This window comes from Numida meleagris, chromosome 4 (genome assembly GCF_002078875.1).
Source record: "Numida meleagris isolate 19003 breed g44 Domestic line chromosome 4, NumMel1.0, whole genome shotgun sequence".
In the NCBI taxonomy this organism is placed as follows: Eukaryota; Metazoa; Chordata; class Aves; order Galliformes; family Numididae; genus Numida; species Numida meleagris.
The window spans coordinates 22,401,057-22,409,836 of NC_034412.1; the positions used below are offsets into that span (position 1 = coordinate 22,401,057).

Here is an 8,780-nt window from a genome sequence, read left to right on the forward strand (position 1 = left end):
ACCTCGGTGCCAGGGAAGGTTATGGAGCAGATTGTCCTGAGGGAGATCACACGGCATTTGCAGGACAACCGGGGGATCAGGCCCAGCCAGCATGGGTTTGTGAAGCGCAGGTCCTCCTTGACCAACCTGGTCTCCTTCTATGATCAAGTGATCTGCCTGGTGGATGAGGGAAAGGCTGTTGATGTGGTCTACCCAGACTTCAGCAAAGCCTTTGACACTGTCTCCCACAGTATTCACCTGGAGAAGTTGGCAGTCCATGGCTTGGACACGTACACTCTTTGCTGGGTAAGGAGCTGGCTGGAGGGCCAGGACCAGAGGGTGGTGGTGAATGGAGTTAAATCCAGCTGGTGACCAGTCACAAGTGGTGTTCCCCAGGGGCCGATGCTGGGGCCTGTCCTTTTCAATATCTTTATTGATGACCTGGATGAGGGCATTGAGAGCATCCTCAGTAAGTTTGCAGATGACACCAAGCTGGCAGGAAGTGTCGATCTGCCTGGAGGTAGCAAGGCCCTACAGAGGGATCTGGACAGACTGGATCTCTGGGCTGAAGCCAGTGGGATGAGGTTCAACAAAACCAAGTGCTATGTCCTGCACTTTGGCCACAACAACCCCAGGCAACGCTACAGGCTTGGGGCAGAGTGGCTGGAAGGTTGTGTGGAGGAAACAGACCTGGGGCTATTGGTCGATGCTTGGCTGAGTATGAGCCAGCAGTGTACCCAGGTGGCCAAGAAGGCCAATGGCATCCTGGCTTGTATCAGAAATAGTGTTGCCAGTAGGAGTAGGGAAGTCATTGTCCCTCTGTACTCAGCACTGGTGAGGCCGCACCTCGAGTACTGTGTCCAGTTTTGGGCCTTTCACTGCAAGAAAGACATTGAGGCCCTGGAGCGTGTTCAGAGGAGGGCAATGAAGCTGGTGAGGGGTCTGGAGCACAGGCCTTATGAGGAGCAGCTGAGGGAGCTGGGATTGTTCAGTCTGGAGAAGAGGAGGCTCGGGGGGGACCTTATCGCTCTCCATAACTATCTGAAGGGAGGTTGTAGTGAGCTGGGGGTTGGCCTCTTCTCTCTTGTAACTAGTGACAGGACGAGGGGGAATGGCCTCAAGTTGCACCAGTGGAGATTTAGGCTGGACATTGGGAAGTACTACTTTTCCCAAAGAGTGGTCAGGCACTGGAATGGGCTGCCCAGGGAGGTGGTTGAGTCACAGTCCCTGGAGATGTTCAAGAAACATTTAGATACAGTGTTGAGAAACATGGTTTAGTGGGGTTATTGGTGGTAGGTGGATGGTTGGACTGGATGATTTTGTACGTCTTTTCCAACCTAGCTAATTCTATGATTCTATGATTCTAAAAGAAATAATAGTCTACCTTGGAGTACTGTAAAGAATGAACTGGCCACAGGGGATTCACATTTTCTAATTAAATGCCAATTAAAATCAATTAAAAAGCTATAGCAGTCCTGCACAAATGAGGGAAGTCTTATTATTACCTCTGCATTAAGTACTGTATTATCCACCAATTCCACTTAATCACAGTGAATTTTTTGTCATTACAAAGACCTGTAGACTAATATTGCAGTAGATTTGAGCAATGAGTTATACAGGTTCGGCGTTGACTAGCCAAAGTAACATGTTTTCTTGTATTTCACATGCAATGGTGTCTCTAAATGGAACCTCATGAAAACTTTAAATGGTGTCATCCCCATTTTTTAAATTCTGACACATTTTAATAGTGTTCTTGAACTCTATTGATTGCAGGTAATAAATTTCATTTGCGCCATTAAAATGTAAGTAGAATTATAAACTACCATGATACAATATTTATAAAATGTTGCTACTGTGTCTATGTTCAGAAACCTTATTGAAACTAGAGTGGGAATGGGAACAAATATTACTTCTAGATTAGCACATTAATACCTAATGGCAAACAGGTACATTTGCTGTGCTACTGCTACATGTTCAGGAGCTTGGGAAGTGCCACACTGGAGCTTGCTCAGGTGGCCTTGCAGCTCTTTTCTCAGGGGTGCCCAGCAAGAGCCATTCACACACAGGAAGGTGGGAGAAGCCAAGCGCTTATTTTGTACCTATTTTAGAACATCCTGTGTTCATGGCAAGTGAAGGAACACTACACTTTATCCTCAATTTAAACTGAACACTGTGATGTAGAGAGGATAAGCAACTCATCCAATGATTTGTGGTGACTCAAAGAACTGAACATTTGTTAAATCTCTTAAGATGACTCCCACAAACTGACTAAAAATGAGTGTTGTATGACTCCGAATATAATTTTTACAGAACACTCAGACCCAACCTGAAAGATATGATGCTTTGCTTGTGGGATGGGACGCTCCAGAACGGCGGACTGGTGAGGACAGCTAGCCCACAAGGGCTGCAGTCTCACCCTGCATTCTCACCTGCCCTAGAAAACAAGGCACAGACACTGCAGTGATCCATGACTTTTAGAGTTTGGAGAGTGAGAAAAAAATCAGAATATGAAAGAGAGAAGCATTAATGAACAGACTAAAGATCCGTAAAATTTCATTACAATGAAACATGCAATGTTTATCTATAATTTCATCCTTGGGAAACTTACAGTCCCTCCAAAACCCTGGGTAATTCAAATATGTTGTTCAAAGAGAAGAAACAAATCTGAGTCCTCCTCATTTTGGGATGAGCCTTTATGCCTGGATAAAGACAAAAATTTGAAGAGAACTTGGTAGTACAACATACTACTGACAGAAACAGCACTTTGAATAGTGTACAGTATCAATAAATTTCCATTTTATCATCTTATTATAAAGCTTGCTAACCCTTGCTAAGGCTTACAGAGAGGAGGAAATGCCATGTGGCAGTCAAGGCTCATAGGGCAATTGTCACTGTTTAGAGCTCATAATTTTTCCTCTTTTTATTATTTTTCCTCCTGCTGGGGCTGACACTATGCATAACCAGCCTGCAATTACTTCCTTATCACATTTGGTTTCCCATGTTTCACAATATGGATTTTATCTTGCTAATGAAATCCAGGCTGTTTGTCCTTAGGTATTTACGTAGGTCCCACTGTTAGAGAGTCTGAAGACCTGAACATCTTAATGGAGCCTTACAAATTCCACTGGCTGCTTCTGAGCCACTCGAGATGAAAATAAAGACTTCAAGTCATTCAGACTGGGTCACTGGTGCTGTATATCAATTATGCAGGCTCCCTCAAATGGATTCTGAAAGCATCCATCACACATGAAAGAAAAGCTCTGTGAGCCTTTGCTAACAAAAATGTCTTTTGTTCCCTGATGATTTTGTACATAAAGGTGTGAAACAAGATGGTTTAAAAAGACCTTCCTACTACATGGAGCAAGCAAAATGCATTGCACCGATTTGGGAAATATAGCTTTTCATATATTCATGGGATGATGTGGGGGTTGAACATCCCCCATGCCAGGACTTACCCTGAGGCAGTTCTCACTGGGGGAACAACATAAAGGGGACTCTGTTCCTTCCATGTACACACAGGAACTCTCCTGGAGGAAACATGCACAACTGCAAGGCTATACAAGTTTCAAAGACTGTATAATGAGAGTGATATGCTGATAATCAGCTTTATTCCCGTTTCAAACACCTAAGTCCCTTTGTGAATCTAGCCCTATAGACTTAATCCTGCATATAGCTTAATTAGCTTAATTGTTGACCATGTCTGGCAAAGGGAGGGTGGGCAGAATGATGTATGCTAGGGAAACTGTCCACACCAAGCAGGTCAAAGAAAAGCTTATGGTAGATGGGGCTTGGAGGGCTCTAAATGGAAATGCCCTTTTTTTTTTTTCCAGTACCTTGGGAAGAGGCTGCAGAAGTTTGTGTTCAGATAGGCAGAAGTAATGTGGGCTGAATAAAGAGGAACCTTAAAGTTTTTCAGGACCAGAATGATCCCATGCTCAGGGCACTGATGAGGATTGCTTTCATATTCTTGCCTCCAGACCAATGTCTAATTTCACTGTTAATGACCAGAAGAGTGAACATGCAAGGATCTCATGACTTCTGTTCCATCTGAAAGAGCATAACTCAGGCTTGGCTATATTTCCTCCATGAGTCACTTGTCTTCATACCTTCAAGAGAACAGTGACATTGTGTTGTTCTTCTCTTGTAGCACTGGACATCTTGCAGGATCAAAATCACACTGTTTAGCAAGATTCAAACCCTTAACATGCAGGAAAAATTAAAGGCTGCTCCTGAGCTGTGGAGGAGACTGCTAGAGTCACAGTGAAGGCTCTAGGACCAGGCCTGGTTTTGATGCCTTTGCAGAGACAGAGGCTGTTGCATGCTCTTCTAACACCATGGCTGGCCTCAAAGCACTTTATAGGCCTTTGAATTCACATTGTCCATTTTAAATTGCTAACAGCCTGGTAAAAGAAACACTCATCTGTGTCTTTCTCTGTAAGATCAGGAACAAAGAAGCTGGCCTCGTCTGAGGAATTTCTGGGAAAGTATTTCTGCTGCACACCAGCCTGTAGTTGTACTTTACACAGCAGAAGTCAGATGTGTAACTAACTGAATATTGCCTTAAGATGTTAGTAGCCATATTAACCTTTATTGAGATGACTGAGAATACAAGAACTGAGTTTGATTTTGGATTTTTTTTTCCATGTTTATGTGGTTAAATGAGGAGAAAGCTGGGTTTGCCAAACTGTTTGTAGAAGGCACAATAAAATACAAAGTAAGATATCCTTGTACAATGAAGAATCTATTAGATGTAACTTCTGCAAATATTTAATTGTATTAAAAAAATCTTAATGCAAAGAGTTTGAGAAACATAGCATTGCTTTACCTGTCCTACTACAAAAAGAAGCCAAGCCTGTCCAACCTGATGAAGTTGCCTTTCTAATATTGCAAACATGGATGGAATTGGTTTTTACATTTTCCCACGTTGTCCCAGAGGACAGCATCATATTACATTATACACCAAAGCCACAAGCATTTAAACAGACATAAAGTTCATCCTGGCTGTTAGCTCATTACACAGCCATTCAGGCAAGACAGTTGAATTGCAGTCAAAATAAATAGCAAGTATCAGGAATTTCAGTAAAAACAACCTTTCAAGAGCACAGCAATCATCAGCCATCCAAGATCTTTATAGCACAGTTGAACATACCAGAATAACCAGTACATTTAATAGGTCATGAAATGAGAAACAATAACCCTAAAATCTTCTCTCTATCTCTCCAGCAGTGCTGTTGGTGTGATTTGTGTAGCAGCTGATCAGTGCTCCCTTGGCACTGCAACCTAGCACAGCACACATTGGGGGCACTTGTCCACAGGAGCTCAGCAAGGCTGCTCAACAACCAGCCAGGCCCTTCGTCCTTCTCAGCACATGGCATCAAAGGTGCATCTCCTGCCCTGGGGCTGTGTTCCTGGAAGCAGCGTGAGTAGAGACCAGTTTGAGATAGTGTACCCAGCAAGAGAGAGACTAGGGTCTTTCGGGCACCTGGTGCCAACTGCTTCAGTGGTTTGAAAGAAAGCCTGATGACCCCAAATACTATTTTGTAAGAGGACAATTTTGTGCAGTGTCTTTGAGTGCCCATGTTCTCAGAGTCACCAAATGACCTCTGTGGGACAGGAAAATGCTGACCTCCACAGTCACCCTCTGAGTGCAATGGCACTCTCCATTTAAAACACTCATTTCATCATCCATCACAGTTCAACTGAACAAAGCAGCTGCTAAATACTCCACCCTGGCTACTTCATCTCTCTGTTATTTTGGTTCCTCGCACCACACTCTTTGTCTCTTTGTTTAAAGTAATAAGTATTAGCATGTCTTTTTTGTCTTTTTTTTCTTCTTTTTTTTTCTGGCCAGTGCTCTGCAATCTGTTCTGCCACTTCAGACAGGTGGTCCTTTCTGGTAGGCCATGCATCTCATCATATTCTCTGTCTCAAGAGTCTTTGATCTTCTGTACGTGCTTTTCACGCTCCTAGTTAAACAGGCATCTGTTTTCTCCTCCCTCCTCCTTATGGGAAGTTTTTGGCTAAGTGCTTATTAGACTCATCTCTCTAACAGCCAGTTAGGAACTCAACAAGTAAACATTTTTTAAAGGAATTTTTCTGACAGTTCATACAAAGGTTCCTTTCCTCTCTAAAACACCCTTGATAAAGCTTATTTTGCAAAGTTATTCTCATAAAAGTGAACATAAACAAATATGTTTTTCTTCATTTAAGGCAAGACTACATGAGAGTAATGAATAGAGTATGCATTAAAAACATCCTCATCTACTTTTCCATGACAAGACTGTGGTCCTGATTTGCAACAAGCACACATTACAGCAAGTTTTATTGATGCTTGAAGACTAGATCCTATTCTCACTCCCTGTCTGCTCATATAGTCTGCTGATGGAGCCTATACTTCTGACAGAATTAGTGTTCAATTTTCGCCCAGTGTTACTGACCATTAGTGAATTTAGCTTATCAGAAAATGCAGCAAGAAACGTGTGCAGATCCCAGCCTCTGCCTGGATGAAAGCAATATTGTTCAGTGGGAATAAAGAGGAGGAGAAGTGAGGGCCCCCAGACTTACTTCCTGGTATATTTCAGGTCAGTATTACAGCACAAATCATTCCTGGGACATGGCAGCAGACACATTTTAGGATCTAGCTCCTTCACTCTGACAAAGCCACCGACAACATCCTCAGCTCACAGCTCTTTTTTTTTGCAGTACTCACCTGTTACTGATTGCATGAATGGTTAATGTGGGTCAGGTACTCTTAGTTCAAGAGGCTCCAAGGGACTGCATGGCAGCTGGGGTTATTGCACATGGAAATGGTGCAAACACTTCATTCTTTGGCACTGTCCCTCTTCCAGGAAGGGATACAGCCTAAAGCCATCTTGGACCTATGGAAAAATATTATTTCAATTAACATAGACAAATAGTCTTTTGGACTCTCAGCATTCAGAAGAAAACTAAAACTGAAATCAAATAATTTGTATGCAGCTGGGGATTTCACCCATGTTAATTTAAAACATGTAGAAATCATATATTATATCTGGTGCTCTCTGGATCTTTGGTGTTGGTGTGAGGTCATTGCCCCATTTAGCTTTCCTGTAAATGTACTGGAACACTTACAATGTCTAGGTAATTTCTTGGACATCTTGTGAGAGAACTTTGGTGGGGTGTGTTCTTAAAACCCACCACTATCACAGAATTAACATACAGAGAATTATGCTCTGATTTTGTTTTTTAAATGTTTTATATTGGCAGTCAGGTTACACAATGTGGAAATCTCTACATGCTCTCACATACAGGCACAAGATACAGGTGTTATTTTATATATATATGTAAGCTGTATGTAAAATGTGTGTGCATGTTGAAATTAAGAGTATAGACACCTACAAACAGAAACTTACTTGTAAGTATACAGATACATTAAATAAGACTGTAGTTTTATTTCATAGAAATAATATAGGATTAAGTTGAAGCATATAGCAAATGGATACAATAAAGTCTACTGATTTTCATAGAATGATAGAATGGTGTAGCAATAAGCAGGACTAACGCAATGGAAACAGCGTTACAAAAGGTGGAAGGAAAATACAGCACTCACCCGGATCGGAAGATTTGGGGCTCGCAGGAAAAGGCTCCCACCAAGGAGGGATCTCCAGGCAGAGATCCTTGCTCAGGGGCAGTCAGCCCTTAAATGAGGCCTAAGAGGGGTGGAGCCAGACTCCACCCCTTCTGGTTGCACAGGTGAATTGCCTTCACCTGTGCTCCCAGGGCTGACTGGGTCTTTCCTCCAGGTGCTCAATCAGTGGTTCAGGCCATGACTCAGCAGTTCCCATACAAATGGTTTGGGTTGGGAGGTACCTTTAAGATCATTTAGTTGCAACCCCCCTGCTATAGGCAGGGACACCTCCCTCTAGCCTGGGTTGCTCATAGCCCCATCCAGCTTGGCCTTGAGGTATAAAGCATCAAGGTACCTCAAGGTACCATCAGTCAAAGGAAGAGGAGGACACGGGTATTCAGAAGGTTGTACAGATCTGCTGGTGCTAAAGCTGTCTAGAGTAATGCTTCCCAAGGGGTTGATCTGGAGTTTGTAAAGCAGGGATTGAGAGCACAGTCTATGACACAGGATCTCAACGCAATTAGTCTCAGTGTGCAAACTGGATGCTGCTCAGGGCCAGGAGCACAGGAATGTATCCGTGCTGTGGACCTCAGCGTGGTGTAAGCATATGCATGCTATGCTCAATATCTGCAAGTTGCTGCTGATACCTGGCTTCACGCTCATATTCCAATCCTTAATATTATGTTTTTAAACTGACTGGATTTATGTAGACTTTTTTTGGCCACAAAGAAATACAGCAGCAGCATGAAACTCATTCTGAGACTGTGTGGGGAATCCAGAGAGTCCTAGTCCTTTCTGGGGAGGATTACTCGTGTTCTCAGCACCTCTGCAGGCCAAGGACAGGCAGGAGTGCCATCAGGCTGCCTCCAGTGCTCTGTCACAGCTCACAGACAAGTTTCCTGCTGACACAACTCCATTAAAACCAAAGAACTTTCCTCACTGGAGATTATCACCTCAAAACTGCCTGCAAGGATTTCCCCAGAGAAAGAACACAGATTGACCTTCAAAGGAAACTGAAATCTCAGTCACTGGTCAACGATATCTGAAATTCAAGAACTGTGTGCTCAGGGAGCACCGAAACTTGGAGCAACAGTTGCACATCTCCTATGGGTAAAATCCTGCCTAAACACAACACGCACACCTGGTTTTAATCTGATCCTCAGAGAGAGTACTGTCAGAGCATCTCTGTGTACAC

The 8,780-nt window shown here is 43.1% G+C and overlaps 1 long non-coding RNA gene across 1 annotated transcript; it reads right to left on the reverse strand.

Moving 5' to 3' along the window:
* On the reverse strand, positions 4,561 to 7,615 carry LOC110398850. The gene is made up of 3 exons (XR_002438701.1): positions 7,568 to 7,615; positions 6,689 to 6,857; positions 4,561 to 5,387 (listed from the first exon to the last, which is right to left on the reverse strand). It is a non-coding gene; the product is annotated as an uncharacterized LOC110398850 (long non-coding RNA).